Here is a 22,781-nt window from a genome sequence, read left to right as displayed (position 1 = left end):
CAGCTCTCTGTGCAATGTGAGAGGCTAAACCACGTCAGCAACACCTGCATCAGGCTCTCGCTTGGGGAAAGTGTTTGGTTTGAAAAGTCTGTTTAATATTGTGGTATAGTTCACATTTGGGAGAAAACAGTTCCTTGTTTCCATTATATACTTTATTGAATATGGAGCCCTACAATCTACTGGCTGCTGGGGATAGACAGTAAAAAGACTTTCAAGACGGAGGTGGAGTAGAGCTAGGAGTCATGGTGGGGTCTGTTGAAGATGTGCACTTTCTTCTTCTTTTTTTTTTTTTTGTTTTTTGCTTATTAAAAGGTGATATGGTTTTAAAGCAAGTCAAAGAGAAAGATAGATTACAAAAATGTTAAGACTTCCTCTGTTCTAATGTAGCGGATTCTTATTAATTTAATTTAATTTTGGAAAGAACATTTCACATAAGATCTACTGTCTTAAGAAAATTTTAAGCATACCACACATTGGTATTGACTATGAGTGCAGTGTTGTCGGACAGATCTCTAGAGTTGTTCATCTTGCTTGACTGAAACTTTATGACCATCGACCAACAACTATCCATCCCCCTCACCTGGCAGGCACTCTTTGATTTTATGAGCGAAACTATTTCAGACCTCCTGTAAGTGGAATCATGCAGTACTGCCTTTCTGCGATTGGCTTGTTTCACTTGGGATAACATCCTCAATTTTTGTCCGTGTTGTGTCTCACAGAATTCCCTTCTTTTAAATGGCTGAATTGTATTCCATTGCATGTATAGACAGAATTTCTTTTCCTTTTTTTTTTAGAGAGGGAGGAGGGATGGGGTGGGGCAGAGGGAGAGGGAGAGAAAGAATCTTTTTTATTTTTTTTTAAGATTTTATTTTTTCATTTGAGAGAGAGGGAGTGAGAGCTCGAGAGAGCACCAGCCAGGGGAGAGGCAGAAGCAAGACTTCCCACTGAGTTGGGATTTGAGGTGGTGCTTGATCCCAGGACCTGGAGATCATGGCCTGACCCAAAGGCAGATGTTTAACCAACTGAGCCACCCAGACGCCCCTATATATGCAGAGTCTCTTTATCCATTTTTCCATTGATGGACATTAAGGTTGTTTCCATCGCTTGGCTACTATAGATAATACTACAATGGACATGGGAGTGCATTTATCTTTTAAAAATAGCATTTTTGTCTTGGGATAAATACCCAGAAGTGGAATGTGGGATCATAGAGTAGATTTATTTTTAAATTTTTTGAGGAGCCTCCATACTGTTCTCCACCGTGGCTGCACCAGTTTGCAGTCCCACCAACAGTGCACAAGGTTCCCTGTTTTCCCACATCCTTGCCAGCACTTAACTTTTGTTTTTTTGGTAATGGCCCTTCTGACAGGTGTGAGGTGAGTTTTGATTTGCGTTTCCCTGATGATGAGTGAGGTCAAGAGTCTTTCCATGTACCTGTTGTCCATCTGGATATCTTCTTTAAAACTATGTCTATTTAGATCTTCTTTCCATCTTTAATTGGATTGTTTGGGGTTTTTTTGTTTTTGTTTTTGCCGTTGAGCTTGTATGAGTTCCTCTATGTTTTGGATATTGACCTGTATAAGACAGATGGTTTGCAGATATTTTTTTTCCCCATTCAGTAAGTTGCCTTTGAGATCATGATTTCAGTTCATTCAGGTAAATGCCCAGTGGTGGGCTTGCTGGATATTTTGGGAGTTCTATTCTTTACTTTTTGAGGACTCTCTATACTGTTTTCCATAACAGCTGCACTATTGCATTCTAGTGGATTCTTTATAAACCTTCTTCACTCTTGGAACAGGGAATTATGTGACAAAATGTATACAAAAGACTCTGTAGTCAGATGCTTTGAAGGTGCTTGTCAGAGTCCCTGCCATTCCCCCTGACTGATTTTCTGCAGAAGAGACCTACAGAGCAAGTTGCCCAGAACCAGATGGTTCTAGCTCTCTGCCTTGTGTCAGGCTTAGATACAACTTCTATTTTTTATTTTTTTTAGTGCTTTTTTGTCGTGTTCCAAGATTCATTGTTTATGCACCACACCCAGTGCTCCATGCAATACATGCCCTCCTTAATACCCATCACCAGGCTCACCGACCCCCACCACCACCCCTCCAAAACCCTCAGTTTTTTCTGAGAGTCCAGAGTTTCTCATGCTTCGTCTCCCCCTCTGATTTCCCCCAACTCGCTTCTCCTCTCCATCTCCCAGTGTCCTCCGTGTTATTTCTTATGCTCCTCATGTAAGTGAAACCATAGGATAATTGACTCTCTCTGCTTCACTTACTTCACTCAGCATCATCTCCTCCAGTCCCGTCCATGTTGCTACAAAAGTTGGGTATTCATCCTTTCTGATGGAGGCATCATACTCCATAGTGTATATGGACCACATCTTCCTTATCCATTCGTCCGTTGAAGGGCATCTTGGGTCTTTCCACAGTTTGGTGACCGTGGCCATTGCTGCTATAAACATTGGGGTACAGATGGCCCTTCTTTTCACTACATCTGTATCTTTGGGGGAAATACCCAGTAGTGCAATTGCAGGGTCATAGGGAAGCTCTATTTTTAATTTCTTAAGGAATCTCCACACTGTTCTCCAAAGTGGCCGCACCAACTAGCATTCCCACCAACAGTGTAAGAGGGTTCCCCTTACTCCACATCCTCTCCAACACATGTTGTTTCCTGTCTTGTTGATTTTGGCCATTCTAACTGGTGTAAGGTGGTTTTTAAATAGCAGCAACGTTGGGTCTCAAAGCACAAAGCTCCCGTGTTTCAGCTGGGAACAGACGCAGCAGATACAGGACAGTGAGAAAGGAGATGAAAAACGGACTCCTTTGCTTGTGTTTAGCGGGAGCCCCATTTCACCCCTAACAGATTTGCCAGCCCCTCCCACTCCTCAGGTCACGCGGGCCCACTGGCCTCGGTCATCGGGTGGTCATTCTCAGAAGGGGTGAGACCGCCTGCGGGCCGGCCTCTGGCAGGCCGCTCAGCTCTGCTTTCTGCTGTTTGTCCACTTGCCTTTTTATGCCACTCGAGGCCGCACCCCCAGCGTCTCAGAGCTTGAGTCCTTGCATTCCGGGGCGGCGGTGCGAGCGCTGCGGCGGGGACCCCGCACAGCCGCCGGCCTGGATCGCAGCCCGGTGAGTGTTTGCACCCGCGCTCCGGGCTGGGCTGGCCCGTGTGGGCGCTGAGGTAAGCGAGGTTCCCCGTGCACTCCCACTCCTTTCTCAGCACAGGGACAAAGATGAGAGGACGGGACGTGCGATGCTAAGAGCTTCTGCTGCCCCTCGCACACCCCTTCTGCTCCCTCCAGGGCTCTGTTGGGACCCCACGTTCCTGAGAGCAGGGGCGCACATGCCATCGCCGGGTCCGGGGTCTCGGCTTCTTCCCCAGCCGCCGGCTCGGGCCCGGCTGGGCTGGACAAGCGTGCGTCCTGACAGAACTCGGACGGAGCAAGCTCTAGTTTGTCACCGTCGCCAACGCAAGCCATTTCTCCCAGCACTGCAGGGCGGTGCCTGCCGCTTGGTCGCGCAGGTACTTCGTTAGCAGCTACTGTGTGCCCCGCGCTGCTGCAGACCCGAGGTGGACATCAGTGATCCAAACCGACACTCAGGCCTCGGAAATGCTGACAGCGACACACGCACGTCCAAGGCTCAAGCGACCAGAGTGAAGCGAGTGAGTGGCCTGGCTGGAGGAAGCATCCAGGGGCAGCGGGGTGGGGGTGGGGCAGGGCGGCCCCCCGGAGCGTGGGAGGACCTCGGGGGACCTGCTCTTCCGCCAACACGAGGGGATGCCAGCCCTATGCATTTCCTTTCAAGAAAAGCTGGATATCCGGACTTTTTAAAAAAACGTTTCCTCTGTTTCAGAAAGCGAGAAAGCACGAGCAGGGGGAGGGGCAGAGGGAGAAGCAGACTCCCCACGGAGCAGGGAGCCCGAGGCGGGACTCGATCCACTGACTCCAGGATCAGGACCTGAGCTGAAGGCAGACGCTTCACCGACTGAGCCACCCAGGCGCCTCTGGATTTTTATTACGTGAGATCTCTTGTTTTTAAAGTGTTGGTCACTAGCTCAGAAGTTTTAAAGAACATTATTCAACCCTGGGATCCAGACTGACGACAGAAATGAAAACCTGGTTTTGCCGGATTCTGCCCATTGCTGGCAGTTTGCGACTTCAGGGCTGTGGTTTTCGCGATGGACCTGGCCTTGTTCGTGTCCCGTGACCAGCAGAGAAGGACACCAGTTTCTTGAGAGGCATCTGCTCCGACTTCTCTTCTGCTGCAGGAAGAACCATAACCGAGCAGTGGCTGGGCTGCTGCCCCTTCTGACCTGCCCCCCAGGGGCACCGCGGCTCCCTCCTGCGGACTGCTGAGAGCCTGTGACTGTCACGAGGCAGGACACGGCCAGTGGGTGACATCGGTCCCAGCATTGCCAGCCTCGGCCAACCGTTGCCCCGTAGTCTGAGACTCCTGCCCCCCAAGTCCTCCTCCCCAACACCCGTAACAGCCCTGCCCCCCTGGTGCCTCCTGCTCTCCCCCTGGACACCCCTCAAACACCAATCCTGGGCAGACCAGAACTCACCCAAGGCCCTGGAGCTCCGGCTGGAAGGGAACCTTCTTCCTAGTCAGGGTGCCTTTGCTTATTAGTGGCCCTTGGTTTTAGCTGGCTTGTTTGTGGGTGCCTCGGACACGTTCAAAGGTGCCCAGAGCCTGGGGGGTGAGCTGTGGGACAAGCAGAGGGGCTGTGGGGGTAGAAGAGTCGGGTGGGGGGTCAGAATGGCCACGACAAGCCTCACATGGTTGGAGGCAGCACCGCTGAGAGCACAGGGAGGGCGTGTCTGGACAGTGGGCTGCCCTGACTGGTGGTGCCTTTTCTAGCCGAGGGCAGCAAGAGCATTTGCCACAACAGGACGCTTTGGCACCTGAGTCCCCAAAGGTTTGTTTCTTTAGTGAAAGGGTTTCTCCTGTGTGCGTTTCTTCTTTGGATTCCTTTCCTGCCTGTCTCAACCCCTCCCTCCCCTATGGTCACTGCCTTCACTTAAAACTAGACACACACACACACACACACACACACACACACACACGCTCCTGGAACAGGTCTCTGAGAAGTCACAGCTGCCAGAGAATGTGTTTGACTTCCAGGGCGGGCGATCACCATGTGACTGTTGACTTAGTATCTCCCAACAATACACACGGTGCTTCTAGCTCCTTTCTGCTACCAGTGTCAACTCATTTTTATTCATTCAGTTTTTTCAGTGTCCCCTGACAGAGGTCCAGATTACCATCCTTGCTGTTCTAATTGTGACTCAGATGTCCACGCACTCGCTCGGGCTCTCAGGGGCTGTCATCCCGGCGGTGAGAATACGGTCCTCAAAGCGTGTTTGTTGACAAGAGCCTGCAGAATATATCCAATGTTGTGGAAGGAAGAACCAGCACCCGAGGTTCCTAATGGCCAGCTTTTATCCGCTCCCTCGGCATTTGCTTGTGTTCTGTGTGGCTCAGGATAGAGCTGCTTTGAAATCTGAACAACAGACACCCCCAGTCATTTCGATTCCAATAGATCTGCGGTTTACGGGGAGCAGAGCACAATGATCAATGGCGCGCCGGGAGCAAAAGCATCCGGGGCTCTTACATCAACTTGAAAATCATGCCCCTTCGAAAGGAAGCTTGATATTCAGTTCTTAAGTGAGGAGGAACTCACCGCCTGAAAAGCAAAATGTGGTCTGTGAATGGAAGTGTGTCTTGGCTCTAGAAAGTTCTTTCCGTCGCCCTTAATTTCTGAACTTTTCTCTCTACGACTGCCATCTCCCATCATTCTGTATCTTTGCTTTTGTTTGATCGCTGTTGTGGTTTTCTTTCTTGACTGCCTTGACCATACGGTGATTCTAGGCCCAGCTGGATAGGACAAGAGGTCAATTCCAAGGGCCAAAGGGAGGGCCTGACAGAAGCCCTTGGCCGCTGCTAGGTGAGAGGTTAATTGCCCCTGATAGACAGGAAAATAGACCATTATAACGAAAAGGTTCTTGAGCTTGGAGGGAATTAGTAAAAAATAAGACTATTACTGTTCTTATGTTTGACGCTTTAAACACAGCTATTAAGTCTGTCTCCCTCTTGGTGACTGGGATGTGAAAACCAGCCGCCGACATCACATCAGACACCCAGTTGGGCAAGATTACACAGATTACCTGCTGCATACAAATTCTCGCTTTCATTTTTGAAGTCCAAGACTTCCTAGACACGTTCTTTTTTTGTAAATTATTTTTCCTTGTTTTATTTTGAAATACAGCATACGGAAAGTGCATACAATCTGTATAAATTGTTGTTTGATGAACACTTATAAAGCAAACACTCTGTAACCACCACAGACTCAAGAACAGAGACTTACTGGCTCCAAATTTCCGTTTCAAATCTATCGCTCCCTAGAGGCTATCCCCTATCCTGGTATTTTTGATGATCACATCATTGTTTTGTTTTGATTTTAATATTTTTGTCTCTTATAAATGCATCTCTAAACAATCTGGTTGAGATTATCCTGTTCTTGAGTTAAACATAAGTGGAATCATAGCGAAGGTATCCTTTTGTCTGATTTCTACTCAAAATTGTTTGTAAGTGTCATGAAGATGCTATGAATGACTGTTTTTCCTGTATTCTCATTATTATAGAATATTTGATCAAGGGAATAGAGCACCATTTTTTTAAAATCTAGGTGAGTTTTGTTGGACATTTAGGTTGCATCCTGGTCCACCTGTATGCATCTATATAAATACTAGAAGTATTTATATAGCTACTCAGTCATAGGATATCTTTATCTTCAACTTTATTAGATAATCTGAATTGTTTTACAAAGTACTTGTACCATTTACACTCCTCTCAGCCATGTATGGAATGTTCCTTCACTTGTAGTGAAGTATCCTCATACTTGCTGTTGTAAGATTTCAAGTTTTGTCAATTTCATTTGCATTTCCTGATTAGGAAGGAGCTGTAGCACCTTTTTAAAAAAATTTTATTTTTTGTTTTTTCAGTGTTCCAAGATTCATTGTTTATGCACCACACCCAGTGCTCCATGCAATCCGTGCCCTCCTGAATACTCACCACCAGTCCCTCCTAACCCCCCAACCCCCTCCACTCCAAACCCTCAGTGTATTTCAGATGTTTGATTCTCTTCTTTTTGAAGTTCTTGCTTTGGGCCTATTGTCCCATTTTTCTCTTTTGAGTTGTCGTGGCCTGATACATGTTTGTATAGTTTTTTTCTTATTGATTTGTAGAAACTCTTTATATATCCTGTATACCAGTCTCTTGTGGGTTTTAAATGCAGCAAAAGTGTTATCTTCTAGTTTGTCTTTTTTTTTTTTAAAGATTTTATTTATTTATTTGACAAGCAGAGATCACAAGTAGGCAGAGAGGCAAGCAGAGAGAGGTGGAAACAGGCTCTCTGCTCGGCAGGGAGATGCGGGGCTCTATCCCAGAACCGTGGGATCATGACCTGAGCCGAAGGCAGAGGCTTTAACCCACTGAGCCACTCAGGCACCCCTCTAGTTTGTCTTTTTATGAGCTTTATAACAGAAATCCTGAAGTGTAAATCAAGTACATTTATCATTTTTTAATTTTTTTTTGCATTTTATGTCTTGTTTAAGCAATCTTTATCTATCCCAAGGTATCTGTAATGGACTGAATTATGACCCCCTCCCCAAATGTATTCCTTGAAGCCCTAACCCCCAGGAGCTTGGGATGTGGCTGTATTTGGAGGTAGGACCTTTTATGGAGGTAATTAGGTTAAATGAGATCTTATGGTGGGACTTAACCCAATCAGAGCGGTGTCCTTATTAGAAAAGGAAATGTGGGCAGTGCCTGTGTGGCTTAGTTGGTCGAGTGTCTACGTTTGGCTCAGGTCATGATCTCAGGGTCTTGGGATCGAGTCCCATGTTGGGCTCTCTGCTGGGCAGGGAGTCTGCTTTTCCCTCTCCCTGTGTGTACCAGGGATGCACACAGAGAAGAGATCTGATGAAGAAGCAACAAGGGATGGTTGTCTACAAGCCAGAAGAAGGTTTTGGAGGAAACCAACCTGCCAGCACTTTGATCTTGGACTTGTAGCCTCCAGAGCTGCAAGAAAAAAAAAAATTTTGTTGTTTAAGTAACCCAGTCTTGTTGTATTTTGTTATGGCAGCGTGAGCAGACTAACATAGTATCAGAAATATTCTCCTATATTATCAATTAAAAGTTTTGTATTTTGTGTTTTGACACTTAGCATTTAAATCAAACTGGATTTTTTTTGTCCATTCGTGGTGTGAAGCCAGGGTTCCTTTTCCTTTTCCCCCTGTGGATATCAGATGATCTCTGCATGGTTTATTGAAAAGTCTATCTTCTCCTACTTATTTTCAGTACTACTCCTGCCATTTACCTACTATCCACACGAGCGTGTGTATGTTTTCAGGCTGCATATTCTGTTCCACTTGTCACATGTGTCCACACCAGCCCTGATGTGTCTTCATTACCTGAGATGTACAACCAGTCTTGATATCTGTAGAGCACGTCTGAACACCTTGTTCTTCTCCGTCTGTGTCTTGGCTACCCTTGGGCCTTGGCATTTTCATCTGTGTTCTAGAGTCAGCTTGTCAACTTCTGCCTGTGCTCACACCTATATTAACCTGCTAGTGTGTTGAATTGGGATTGTATTTAGGTCATCATTAATTTGAGGAATGGACATTTTTAGAAATCTTTAAAATATTGAAACTTTTCTTCCATGAACATGGTAATTCACTTTTTTAAAAAAGTCTTTTAGTGTAGTTCGATAAAGTTTCATGATTTTCTCTAATACATGTTCTGTTACAGGTTTTCTTTATATTTTTATGTTTTTTGATGTTATTGTCCATGGCATAATTTTTAAAAAGCCTTTTTTTGGTGTATTGTGATGTTTATGTAAAACTATTTCATATGTATATAAAATGGGTATTTTACAAATTCACTGAGGTTTAACTGAAATCAAATAAGCCACATGTATTTAAAGTCTAAAACCTGGGGGCACCTGGGTGGCTCAGTTGATTAAGAGACCGACTCTTGATTTTGGCTCAGGTCATGATCTCAGGTCATGAGATCGAGCCCCAAGTGGGACTCCATATTCAACAGGGAGTCTGTTTTAGGTTTCTCCTTCTCCTGTCTTCCTCTGACCCTCTCCTCCCCGTCTAAAAGTGAATAACTAAATCTTCAAAAAAAATAAAGTCTACAACGTGACCAGTTTTGATGTGTATATATATGGCCATGAAACTATCACCACAAGCCTGGTAAACTCTTCTGTAGTCCCCACCAGAATCCCTGTGCTCCTCTGGAATCCATCCCTCTCCCCAGGCAGCCACTTAGGTTATTACTGGCCATTTGAGTATCTTCATTTGTAAAGTGTTTGAATCCTTTGTTTCAAAATTGGGTTGTCTTCCTAAGCACTGACCTGTGGCAGTTCATATATTCTCTCTACAAGTCCTCCCTCAGAGATGACATGTCTTGCCAATGTTGTCTCCCACCCTGACTTTGCTTTTTTACCTTTAACATACATCTAAGAACAAAAGCTTTAAGTACAGATGAATTTTTTTTTCCATTTAGCTTTAAATATAGATGAATTTTTTTTCCCATTTTATGCCTTTTGCGTTCTAGGTGAGAAATCTTTGCCTAGTAGGGTCACAAAGATTTTATGCTGTTTTCTTTTAGAGGTTTTATGGTTTAGGCTTTACACTTTGGCCTGCGGTATATTTTTATCAGTGTTTATGTGTGGTGTGAAGTAAGGATTGGTGCTCTTTTTCCCTCTTTTTTTCTATCTGGATATCCGTTTGATCCAGGGTTATTTGTGGAAGACCTTCCCTTCTACACTGAATTGCCTTGACAACTTTTTAAAAAGACCTATCGACAATATATATGGATCTGCTTCCGGACTTGCTATTTTGTTGCATTTGTATATTTGTTTTTGTCAAAACCAAAATATATTCATTATTATTGACTTATAATAAGTCTTAAACCAGGTTGGTAAATCCTTAAACTTTGTTCTTATGTCACAAAATTGTTTTGGTTCTACTAGGTTTCCTTCCATATCCATACACACCATAAAAATCTTGCTGGAGTTTGGGGCTCATGGGTGGTGCATTTGAATCTTGATATCAGCATAGGTTATGATTGAGCCCCACATCAGGCTCTGCACTCAGCACGGAGTCCACTGGAGAGTCTCTCATCCCCTCCTGCTGCCCTTCCTGTTCATGCTTTCTCTCTCTAAAATAGATAAATAAGGGTTCCTGAGGGGGCTCAGTGGGTTAAGCCTCTGCCTTTGGCTCAGGTCATGATCTCAGGGTCCTAGGATTGAGCCCCACATCAGGCTCTCTCTTTGGCAGGGAACCTGCTTCCCCCTCCCTCTGTCTGCCTCTGTGCTTACTTGTGATCTCTCTCTCTCTCTGTTAAATAAACAAATAATATATTTTAAAAAATAGATAAATAAAACTTGAAAAAAAAAACCAAGCAAAACAAAAATGTGCCAGAATTTGATTGGAAATGCATTATATCTTTACATCAATCAGGAAGACTTGGCATTTAACTATGTTAACAAAGCATAGGAGAGAGTTTCCTAAATTTGATTAAAGGGTAGCTATAAACCACGTCCTACTTGGAAGTAAAATAATAAAACTTTTTGCTTTGTAATCAGGAATAGGAAAATAATGCTTGTTAGCACTGTATCTGCTTAAAGTTGCATTCTAGGTTCTATCTACTATGGTAAAACTATTAGAAAAGCATACAAATTTAAAAGGGAGTTTCAAAGATCTGTTTCTTTGAAGAGAGTATGATTGTATTTGTAGAAAATACAAAATAATCGAAAGATTCTAATTAGAAATTATAAATGAATTAGCAAGTTTGCTCAATGAGAGCCATATAAAAATAAATTGCATATAAAAATATGCAAAAGCATATGTAAAAATTAAAAAGACATAAGATCTATTGTACTAATATAATTAGTATGTTGTACTAGCATCAAACATTTGGAAATGAATTTTTTTAAAAATTTCAGTTATAAGAACATCAAAACACATAATATTCCTAGGAATCACTATCAAAAAGTTACCATGATCTCTACAATAAAAACTACAAATATAGGTGAGAGAAATCAAACTGTTAAATAAATGGAGAGATATGCCATGTTCCTAAATTGTAAGACTCAATAAAGTTAATAGAGTCAATATAGTTAAATGCCAAGTCTTCCTAATTGATGTAAATATGTAACACATTTCCAATAAAATTCTGGCATGTTTTTGTTTTGGTCTCTATAAGAGAATCCTCTTTATCTGTAGAAACATTTATTGTCTTAAAATATATTCTACCTAATATTATAAGGGCAGTAGATTTTCTCTTTTGGTTAGAATCACATGACATATATTTTTTAATCCTTTTATCCAGCCTATCTGGATCCTTATGTTTTGGATGGATCTACAATGCACAACAGAGAGGGATTTTAGAATTCTATTGCATGATCTTTGCTTTTTCCTAGAAACATTTAATCGATTTACATTTAATATATATTAGAGTTTAGATATATCATTGTTTTGTTGTACTTTTAATTTGTCTTTCTTTTTCTTTTCTATTTCTCTTATTTATCATCTTACTTTTGTGTGATTGAATATTTCTTATCAGTCTTTTTTTATATCTTCTTGTTTTGGTGTGAAATATTCTGTCTCTTTTTTAAGAGCTATCTTGGAAATCACAACCTACATACTAATTTATTGTAGTATAAATGTGTTATCTTTCCTTTTCAAAGAGTCAGTGTCTGAGGATTTGAGAAAATAGAACTCAACTGCTGTTATGTAGGATTTTCAACCCTGGTTGAGATAGGCTGGATATCTATCCATAATAACATGAATTGCCCTTTTGGAGTGACAAAATACCAAAACTTTAGTTTGATAATTGTACATTTATTTACCCTTCCCTGCTTTTTGTATATTTATGTTGAATCCAACATTACAACTTCCTTTATTTTTATCTTGACTTTGATACCTGTCTCTGGTCCTTTTGGCTTGGCAATACATCAGACTTTCTTTTTTTAGCTAATGGATTTCTGATTTCCTTTTTGCTTCTGCAGTTTGAGCATGTTCCTACATCTGTGGTCTTCTATGACATCAAACAGCCTCTATACCTTATTATAACTCTGACTGGTGAGGTTCTGATCCTTCAGGCTGAGAAGGAAGATACAGCCTGTTATAGAAATGTTACTTTAGGGAGTGATATGAGTTGAATAGTACCCTCCTCAAATTTATATACTGAAGTCCTAACCTTCAATGCCTCAGAATATGACCTTGTTGCAGATATAATTGATTAAGATGAGATCATAATGAACAGGTTAGGCTCTTAATTCAGTCTGATTGGTACCCTTATTGAAAGGGGAAATTTACACACAAAGGCACACACACAGGGAGAATGACATGTGAACATGAGGACAGAAATCAGGGTGATGATTCTTTGGCCAAGGAACACCAAAGATTCCGTCTATTTGACCCCCAGAAGCCAAGAGAATGTCCTGGCTCATAGCTTCAGAAGGTGCCAACCCTGCTAACATTTTGATCTTGGATTTCTGGCCTCTAGTGTTGTGAGACAATACATTTCAGTTGTTTAAGCCACCCAGTCTGTGGTACTCTGTTACAGAAGCTCTAGCAAACTCATATAGGGAGATGGTATGAGTTATATTGAAATGAAGGTAATTAAAAATAGGGAGAATGGCTCCTGAGTGGCTCAGTGGGTTAAGCCTCTGCCTTCAGCTCAGGTCATGATCTCAGGGTCCTGGAATCAAGTCGAGCATCAGGCTCTCTGCTCAGTGGGGAGCCTGCCTCCCCCCCTCTCTCTGCCTGCCTCTCTGCCTACTTGTGATCTCTCTCTGTCAAATAAATAAATAAAGTCTTAAAAAATAAAATATTTTAAAAATAAAAGTAGGATGAACCTTTTCAATTTAGGCCAATAGAAATTATAGGAACATGGGGTTTGGGATTCAGTACTTGTTAGTACCTTTGACCTTCTCATTGCTCTCAAACATTGTTTCCTCTCTTGACCCTCCATTATTAGTCACTCTGCCTGCCTTCTTCTGTCTCACATACTTTTATACGCCCATCTGCATCCTGCCAGGAGCCTCTGTTACTTCAACAAAGTTACATTACTGTAGATGCACCCCTGGCTCCCTCAGTTTGAGGATCTAGAGAGCTCTGATGGCTTCCATTGTATCCAGGGGTAGAACCGATTTTCCATTCTAGGATCTCAAAGATTACATGAAATGGGAGAGGAAAAGTCAGAACTCCTTTGTCTTAAATGCCCTACCTTCCCTCCAGGCACCAAGCTGAAGCATGATTTTATTATGTATTTTCCAATGCAAAACATTTTCTGCACTAACTAGCTCGGTTAGAAAACTTTGAGATGGTTACCTGGGAGAAGTGTCGTCCTTACTCATTGACTGGGAAAGATGCCAATGGAATAAATGAGACATGCTTTTACTGTTGTTGTTTGCCTTCAAGAAGGAAGCCAGAGACAAAAGCCACCAGCTTAAGTCAAGCCAAGGCTGAAAATCAGGGCCATTTGTCATCATGTGGGGCCATGCCGGGGTGTCAGTGCTGTGGAGGGACCCACAAGTCCTCATGGGCTCTTCCCTGGCTGTCTCATTTTAGAGAGGATTTATATTTTGGAATCTTACTATAGATTACTTCTGAGACAGATGAAAGGAAACAATTTATAATTGTTTAACATGTGTGCACAGGTCAACATATCTGCCAAAATTATCTGCCTTCTTAGGAATTGCAGTTCTCTGGAGATTTATAGAAGGTCCTGAGTTTCAATCACGGTATTAAATTTAGTGACCTTCAAGGGAAACGGGGAGCAAATTATAGCTTCTTCAACTTGTACATGCCAGGAGTTGGCCATTCATCCTGCTACCTGACAAATGAACATTGTAGTGACTTCCTGCCTGAAAGAGTAGCGAATGAAAAAAAAAATTCTGGGCAATGAAGTTGAGTTTGGACAGACGCACTTATGACCTAAAATTAAGTCATCCAAAGGTCTGAATGTCAAATTCTTGGACTAACTCTAACTGAAAAAACAAGTGAGTTCTGAATACTTTTGAAGTTCTAAAAATGCATGTAGATCAGTAAATAAAATTAGAAGTTAATTTCTTCAAAACCTTTTATGTAAAACACCCCAGAGGGCTAAAGCTTGACTCATTATTAATATATATATATATATATATATATATATATATATATTTTTTTTTTTTTTCTTTTTTTTTTTTTTTTTTTTTTTCAGAAAGAGCTTTCAGGTACCACTGTGATGCCCTGTAGGGCTGCATGTTACCCTCCATTGTTTAAGAAATGCAACATCTCAAGCTGTCACAGTGAGATACCCCTTCTGCTGTGGATGATTAAACTTCTCTTCTTTTGTCTCTTATTCTTATTTAATGTCTCTCAATTGCCTTCATGTTGGATACTTAATCCCCAGTCAAGCTCTGTCTGGTGCTGTCTGGAAACAAAGAGCAGACAGCAAAGGAGACTGGATGGATTTTATCTGTCCGGAAGCACCTGACACCCTCTTGTGTGACCAGCAGAGCTGACGGCTTTAAGGCTCTAACTTCCAAATTGTACGGCTCTGAAGTACATTTATAGCCCTTTTCTGAGATCGACTGCCTTCCAGTACTGGGCAGTATACTGGTCCAGCAACTGGGTCACCTGCTGGCCACTGGACAGTTGTTTTGCCAGATGATCTGCTTTCCACTGGCCAGTTCCCCCATGGTCTTATAGTGATTTGGCTCGTTCTGTGGGGGACCACCTGGGAGAATCAAGCTGCACTTCTTGTGTTCCAAATGAGTCATGGGCACATTAGAGTTTGGAAAGGAAAAGCCAAGATGCAAATCTCAGCGGAAGAAGTTACTTGTAAGATCTACTGATGAAGTAGATCAGTACAGTTCCTGTCTGTCTTTAGTGTCTTGAAGAACCCCCACAGCAAAACCAAACCCCAAAAAAGAAGTAAAATGCTTTAGAGATGCAAGTGGTATTAGTTCTTTGTCAATTGTAAACTTTTTGAATGGTAATGTCCTCCAAAGGCCGCATTGGCTGCTCCTACAACTGACTGTTTCATCTAGCCAGCAAGGGCCATCAGAGGATTAAGATAAACCCCTCTGAGCCAATCAAGGTTTCCAGCTTGAGTATGGACATGACTGCAACCAGGTTCTCAAGAAGGTGGGCTGAAGAGTGCACTCTTCTCTCTGAACCCACACCATTGGAATGTGGTTTACAGATCTTGGCTCAGATGGGAAGAGTTTAAACTTTTATTCGCTCCCATGTGTAGAGGCCCAGAGAGACCCCAGTCCCTGAGAGAAATGTCTCATGTCCCGCTGCCTCGCTGGCAACCACAGGAGGCCCAGTCAAGGATTTAGCTGCTGCTTAAAAACATGCCTTAAATCTGAACTCCACCTGGAAAGAGAAGGTGTCTCTCTCCAATTCCATGGATGACACCAGCCCAAAATACTTTGGGCAAGTATTTTCTTTCAGCTCTTCCTCAACCCCTCTCCTACTTCCAGGTCTAGGACTCTTTAATTAATGGGTTCCAAAATTAGAACTGGAGAGTCATTCCTTCATCACAGCTCATATGACCCAGCAGTGTGCTTCTCTGGTTGAATGCGGGTGACACCAAGTAGGAGAGACAAATCTTTCATTGGGCGCTCCAACCAGATGAGCACGCGTGCTAACCAGCACACCCCCATTGGGCCCATCTGTCTGGGTGGCAGGAGGCCTTTGGAGGGTGGCACAAGCCAGTTCTGAGGAGGCTCATTTGCCAATGGAGGGGCTGGTTCAGGGGCACAGCCTGCACAACGCAGAGCATGCCAACGCTTCTGCCAAGAGAACCTTCTGTTTGGCAGCAGTACCTGAACAGGCTGAGTGCTGCCCTCCAATGAGCAGCATCTGCTGATGGGAAGCTGGCCTGATGGGCCCTTGCTGATTGATCCGGCTGCACGCGGCCACTCAGCTCCCTCTAGAACAAGCTCACGGTGAATACCTCATTTAAGCGAGTGAGTTTTAACATCAGTTATTCATGGTGGAAGTATTTACCCAGTGCCTGCTGTCTGCAAGTCATCGAGCTGGCTGTTTCCGAGTGGTCTTGATGAATTTGTCATGGATCCTGGCTTTAAGAGGCTGATAGCAGCAACAGAAATAGGCTTGCACAGAGAGCACTGGTTGACTTGAGCGGAATGCCAGCAGCTAAACATGAACACACGGGAGTCGGAGATGTGCCGTCGAAGCCTGGAAGAGGGAAGAAGATGCTCCACTGAGGGGCTGAGGGGAGTGGTGCGCAGACCAGGCCTTTGGGGTAGGAGGCACTTGCACCTGCGTTTAGAGTGGGAAGGGCCACTCTAGTGGAGAGAATTGTACGTTCAGGATTGAGAGAATGTTGTGCTTCAGTGGAACATGAGGTGAACCCAAGGAAAAGAGAAAAAGAGGTAGAAAAGAGATTCCAAGGACAGATCACTGGAGACCAAGACATCAGGATGAGGGTTTGGCCCTGGAGAGCTGGTCAACAAGATGAGATAGAGCCATGGTGCCTCTGGGGCTTGGGGAAGGACTGGGGGAATGGGAGCTTGGTGGAGATGCAAGCTTGATGGTGAGAGTAAAGTTAAGGCCTTGAGAAATTGGTTAAGTTCTCCCTTAACCAATACTTGCCGAACTCCTGTTTTTCAGGCTCCTTATGTAGACCATGTCCTATCTGGCCACTCCACATGGGTAGGGATACAAGTTAAGAGTTCTTTACAACCCAGTACCATGGGATCAGGGAAAAGCTATAGAAATTCCTGCAGAAATCTGGGAACTCAGAGAAGGGGGGACACAGAAGTACCCAAATGCCTGAAATGTTGCCCACAGAATAGAGGACAGAGTGACCTTCAGAACTAGGTGTCCTGGGTTGTATCCCATCAATGTGGTTTTGGGCAAGTCTCATCACTTTTTCTTGTCTCATTTGTAAAAGGAGCCGAATCATGACACCCACTTTGTAGGGCTATTGTGAAATTCCGTGGGTTGGTGCATACGACACATCTCTCATGGACCTTTTCGTGGAGGAGGTAATGAACTAGATTGAAAAACATTAGGCAGGTGTGGCAACTGCAGGGAAAAACACAACAGATGTAAAAAGGTAAAGCCCAGCAAGTTGTGACTTAAGTTTTATAATGGATCTTCTTCGATCAGAGAGAAGTTGGCATAGGACATCACAAAAGCATTACACTTGCCATAAGGAGACCCAAGTTCCATGGTATCATGTTAATTAAGATTTTTACAATTGGGGGGAGCGCTTGGTCATTTCATGTGCAAAAAGGAGGGAGCTGGATTAATTAATCTCGAAGTTCTTTTCCAATATTCTGCGATTCTGTGGAAACTACCCACAAAGAAAAAGGGGGCAGCTGAGATAAGCTTTTGGAGGAACAGAAAGTATCTTATTAAAGTGGAAAAGCTTTATCATTAACCTTGGTGGCTTAGTTTTGATATAGACAATAATACAGACTTACTACGGGCTCTTGATTCATGGAGAATTACTCAGATGGGGCTTAAGACATATCCACATGCTCTGTGTTGAATGATGTAAATGTCGCAAACTTGAGTGTGTTTCAGAACCACCCGAAAGGCTGGCTAAAGCTCTGATTGGTTTGTACCAACCCAGAGTGTCTGACGCAGTGGATCTTGGGTGGGGTCAGGGAATTTGCATATCATACAGTTCCTGGGCGGTGCGGCTGGTCCAGGGACCATACTTTGAGAACCACTGGTGTCAGGGAAGTGGGTGCCCTTGGCTGAAGATGCTTTTCATCACAGGATCACCCATTCCCCTGCTTCTCTGAGTATGACCACACCCCACAGCTGTCCTCTCTCTGGAGATCTGCCCTTGGCTAACTGAACCCTCTGGAGGGGGGCTGGGGTAAGGCACCCCACCCATCAGGGATTCTGACTGTTTACTAATGGCTGGTGCCCTTGTCTCGAGTTGGCATCAACTCTGTTTTGTCGTTGATGCTCCAAAGCTTCCCCCTGTCACTGAGTTCCCAGACTCAAGCTGGTCTCTGGCTGGGAGTGTAATTTTTGTGAGCTTTCTGCCCCTGCTTTATCAGCACTCCCCTTCTCCTCAGAGGACCCCCTCAATCAGTCACATGCACAGGAACGGTCATCTCAGACTCTGCTTCTAGGGAACCTGACCTCAGACAGATGACCTAGAGCTGAGAGAGCCCAGAGGCAATGAAGCCTGGTTGCAGGTTGTGTCGGGGTCTAGACATTAGGTGCTGAGGATATAATTTTGTGGAAGCAAAAATGGGACAATGGGAGAACGTTTGTTTAAAAAAGTCTAAAATAGGGGCGCCTGGGTGGCTCAGTGGGTTAAGCCTCTGCCTTCAGTTCAGGTCATGATCTCAGGGTCCTGGGATCAAGTCCCGCATCAGGCTCTCTGCTCAGAAGCAGGGAGCCTGCTTCCCCCTCTGTCTCTCTGCCCGCCTCTCTGCCTACTTGTCATCCCTCTCTCTCTCTCTCTGTCAAATAAATAAAAATCTTAAAAAAAAAAAGTCTAAAATAGATCCACTCGCCACGTGTAACATTTTATGAAAGATTACACCTGGGGCGAAGGAAAAGTTGTACAGATGTTTCCAGGCGGTTGAAACCTGATGCCTGTGAAGTGATAAGGCTCTTGTGATAATGAATGGTTGAAAAAGTTTTGTTTGGAGAGAGGAAGATCAGCTTGGATTTCAGCTTATGAGATTTGTGTGTTTGGGAGAAATCCGTGAGGTCTCCTTGTAGGTACGTATGAAAATGGAACTTGGTGGGGGGAGGAGGTCACTGGGGTTGGGCATTAAGGGGGGCATGTGATGGGATGAGCACTGGGTGTGACACGCAACTGATGGATCACTGAGCTCTACCTTGAAACTAATGATGTACTGTATGTCGGCTAATTCAATTTAAATTAAAAAATGGAACTTGAGAGTGGGGGAGTGATCATAGCTGGGCTATGGCTTTAGGAATCATTTGTAGTTAATAATGCTGCTGGGACATTCAGCAGCAAAAAGCAGAGGGTCTGGGATAGAAATCTTGAGGCTGCCCTCAGTTATACCTGAGTGAAAAGCTGACTTCAGAAGAAAGTAGATAGAGTCTGATTAAGATGGAGGGTCTGTGAGGCAGAAAAAGGTGGCCCCAGTTGTGTCTTCAGTTGGCTGACTTAGTTCGGTGCATGTTGAAATACTGGTGTTACGAAGTTCTGAGCCGTCAAGAAATTTTAGGCTCTGTAAGTGTGTTCATTTTTGTTTGTTTGTCGTTGTGTGTGTGTGTGTGTGTGTGTGTGTGTGTAGTGACAGTCTAGACATGAGCAAACATTTTTCCCTTAAATGCAGTTTCCCAGCAGAGAGAAGGTGACTGTTGATCACGTTTGCAGAGAAGCTAGGCGTGCATGGATGGAAGGTGTGGGAAGGTTATGGTGTTTGTTCTGGTCCTTTCAATCCTAGGAGTGAGGACGGGCACGTGATGCACGTGACAAGGCGAATTCATAGAAAAGCAGGGTTGGGAGACACAGGAGGCATGGCTCGGGGTTTGTGGGACACGTATTATGTGTGTGGGGGGGGAGCTGTGCCATCCTCTGAAGGGTGTCCAGGATGCTTAAGGTGCGCTCGCTGCTTTCCAGGAACTTGGTTTCTTGTCCCCGAGAGACAGGGTCCTGCCTACGGGAATGATGCGCCGGAAGCTTCGGAGGGAAATGCTCACAGTTCCGCGACTTCGTGGACTTCGCACCGTTTCTCTTCCCTTGTGGCTGCCGGTTTTCCACATGCAAAGACCGTCTTTGTTCTCTCGTCCTTCATTTGGAAATCTTCTTAGTTCATATAAATCTCATCTAATTATATTTATGTCTCCGCCCCCCCATTTTTGGGTCTTTAAAAAAATAGTTTATTCCTTCCATTTTCTCCCCCCTTCCTTGCAGTAAGTGGTCCCAGAGTGAAACATTATCCTCGAGCTTATGCTAATAAATGACTAATATTTTTTCATTTCTTCTTTTAGATTTTATTTAGCATCTGACTTTGCCTCTTGTGTTTCTATTTGGTTCGGTTTTACTTTTGTTCTTGTTTTGGATTGTTTTCCCAGAATGTGCCTCTTTATTTCCCAGGAAATGTTCGGCGCTGTTATCCATAATTATTAAGTCCATTAGTAAGCCAAATTAAAAAGAATAACAGTCATAATCCATTGCATTTGGAGGACACTCTCCAAGCATTTTCTCATTTCATCACTTGCTGTGGCCTTTAATTTAGGCTGGATTTGCAAATTCATTTTAGCTTGGCTTCAGCCTCTTTTTCTCCTCCCCAGTTTTGCTCTCCTGCATGATGTCTAGCTCCTGTCTGTCGCGTTTCTGAAGTACCCGACGCTCGATTCTGCTTCAGTTAATGCACCGTCTTCGATGCCTTGTTTCTTGTCTCAAGTTCGACAGCTGAGACACATTGAATGTCTTTCTGACCTCTGGAGATGATGAGCATTACTTTTGCCTTTAATGGGGGCTTCTCCAGAAACGAATTTCACTTGCGATTCATTTCTTCAGCCGCTATTATTGAATATGCACTGGATGGAAAGCACGAGTCTAGGTTCTGCGGGAGAGACAAAGCAGACTGGATTGAGCATTTGATGTCATATTAATCTGGCAGACATGTGCCCATGATACCCAGGGCAAGGGTGTATGGGCCAAGGCTATCTGAGGGGTACAAATGCCATGATAATGGAGTGCTAAGAAGAAGAAATTGAAAGAATTGGAAGGTGATTGTTTCTTCGCAAACAGTGGAGGAATTCTGCTTGCCTTCTCTCTGGTCAGCTGAGCCAACCCCATTTATAGGTCTGTGTAGACAGGGGTGTGCTTGTCTATGTTTAACGGTTGGCCGTCTAGAGCGTGGGGAGTGGAGTTCCTATGGTGCCATTCGTCCACATCTATGCTGTAAATGCTTCCAGCATGGCTGATTTCAAGTCACCGAGCCCAGGGTACTGAGCACTCAGATGGGAGGAAATGCACAGAAGTGCTCTCCTGAGCTGGTGTGGAGTGGTTCCAGGGCACCATGGAGTGTGGGCCAGGAGGAGGGAGGGGAGTGGGGAATGGGTGGCTGGGTGATCTGGGCAGGTATGTGTTGTGGTGAGCCCTATGTGTTGTGTAAGACTGAAGAATCACAAACCTGCACTCCTGAAACAAATAATACATTATATGCTAATAGTAATAAAAAAAGAACTGAAGCAAAAAATGTTAACATTTAAAAAATCTGGTTGGTGGGGGTTGGATGAGTCTGGTGGTGGGTATTATGGAGGGCACGTATTGCATGGAGAAGCACGTGTGGTGCATAAACAATGAATCTTGGAACATCAAAAAAATAAAATTAAGTTTTAAAAAATAAAATAAAAATCTGGCAGGAAAAATGGAGATGTCTACATAATTCACCATTTTTAATGTTTTTGTAAAACTTAAAAAAATCCCAAAGCCATAACTTCCAAAACAGTGGAATATACAGTAGAATGCTTTAGGAAAAAATATACAGTGGAAAAAAGACAGTCTCTTCAATAAATGGTGCTGGGAAAACTGGACAGCTATATAAAAGAATGAAACTCGACCATTCTCTTACACTGTACACAAAAACAAACTTAAAATGGATAAAAGACCTCAACATGAGACAGGAATCCATCAGAATCCTAAAGGAGAATATAGGCAGTAACCTCTTCAATATCAGCCACAGCAGCTTCTTTCAAGATATGTCTCCAAAGGCAAAGGAAACAAAAGCGAAAATGAACTTTTGGGACTTCATCAAAATCAAAAGCTTCTGCACAGCAAAGGAAAGAGTCAAAAAAACAAAGAGGCAACCCACGGAATGGGAGAAGATATTTGCAAATGACAGTACAGACAAAAGGTTGATATCCAGGATCTATAAAGAACTCCTCAAACTCAACACACACAAAACAGACAATCATATCAAAAAATGGGCAGAAGATATGGACAGACACTTCTCCAGTGAAGACATACAAACGACTATCAGACACATGAAAAAATGTTCATCATCACTAGCCCTCAGGGAGATTCAAATTAAAACTACATTGAGATACCACCTTATACCAGTTAGAATGGCCAAAATGAGCAAGACAGGAAACAACATGTGTTGGAGAGGATGTGGAGTAAGGGGAACCCTCTTCCACTGTTGGTGGGAATGCAAGTTGGTGCAGCCTCTTTGGAGAACAGTGTGGAGATTCCTCAAGAAATTAAAAATAGAACTTCCCTATGACCCTGCCATTGCACTCCTGGGTATTTACCCCAAAGATACAAATGTCGTGAAAAGAAGGGCCATCTGTACCCCAATGTTTATAGCAGCAATGGCCACGGTCGCCAAACTGTGGAAAGAACCAAGATGCCCTTCAACAGACGAATGGATAAGGAAGATGTGGTCCGTATACACTATGGAGTATGATGCCTCCATCAGGAAGGATGAATACCCAACTTTTGTAGCAACATGGATGGGACTGGAAGAGATGATGCTGAGTGAAATAAGTGAAGCAGAGAGAGTCAATTATCATATGGTTTCACTTATTTGTGGAGCATAACAAATAGCATGGAGGACAAGGGGAGTTAGAGAGGAGAAGGGAGTTGGGGGAAGCTGGAGGGGGAGGTGAACCATGAGAGACTATGGACTCTGGAAAACAACCTGAGGGTTTTGAAGGGGCTGGGGGTGGGAGGTTGGGGGAGCCAGGTGGTGGGTATTGGAGAGGGCATGTATTGCATGGG

The 22,781-nt window shown here is 43.7% G+C and overlaps 1 pseudogene; it reads left to right on the top strand.

Annotated features, from left to right (window-relative positions):
- The first annotated feature begins 4,182 nt into the window (after window positions 1-4,182).
- LOC131831506 (60S ribosomal protein L7-like) overlaps window positions 4,183-22,781 on the top strand; it is an 81,370-nt pseudogene continuing 62,771 nt past the window's right edge.

Source organism: Mustela lutreola, chromosome 5 (assembly GCF_030435805.1).
Source record: "Mustela lutreola isolate mMusLut2 chromosome 5, mMusLut2.pri, whole genome shotgun sequence".
In the NCBI taxonomy this organism is placed as follows: Eukaryota; Metazoa; Chordata; class Mammalia; order Carnivora; family Mustelidae; genus Mustela; species Mustela lutreola.
The sequence above is the reverse complement of the archived record's forward strand: the minus strand, read 5'-3'. Positions and strand labels throughout refer to the sequence as shown.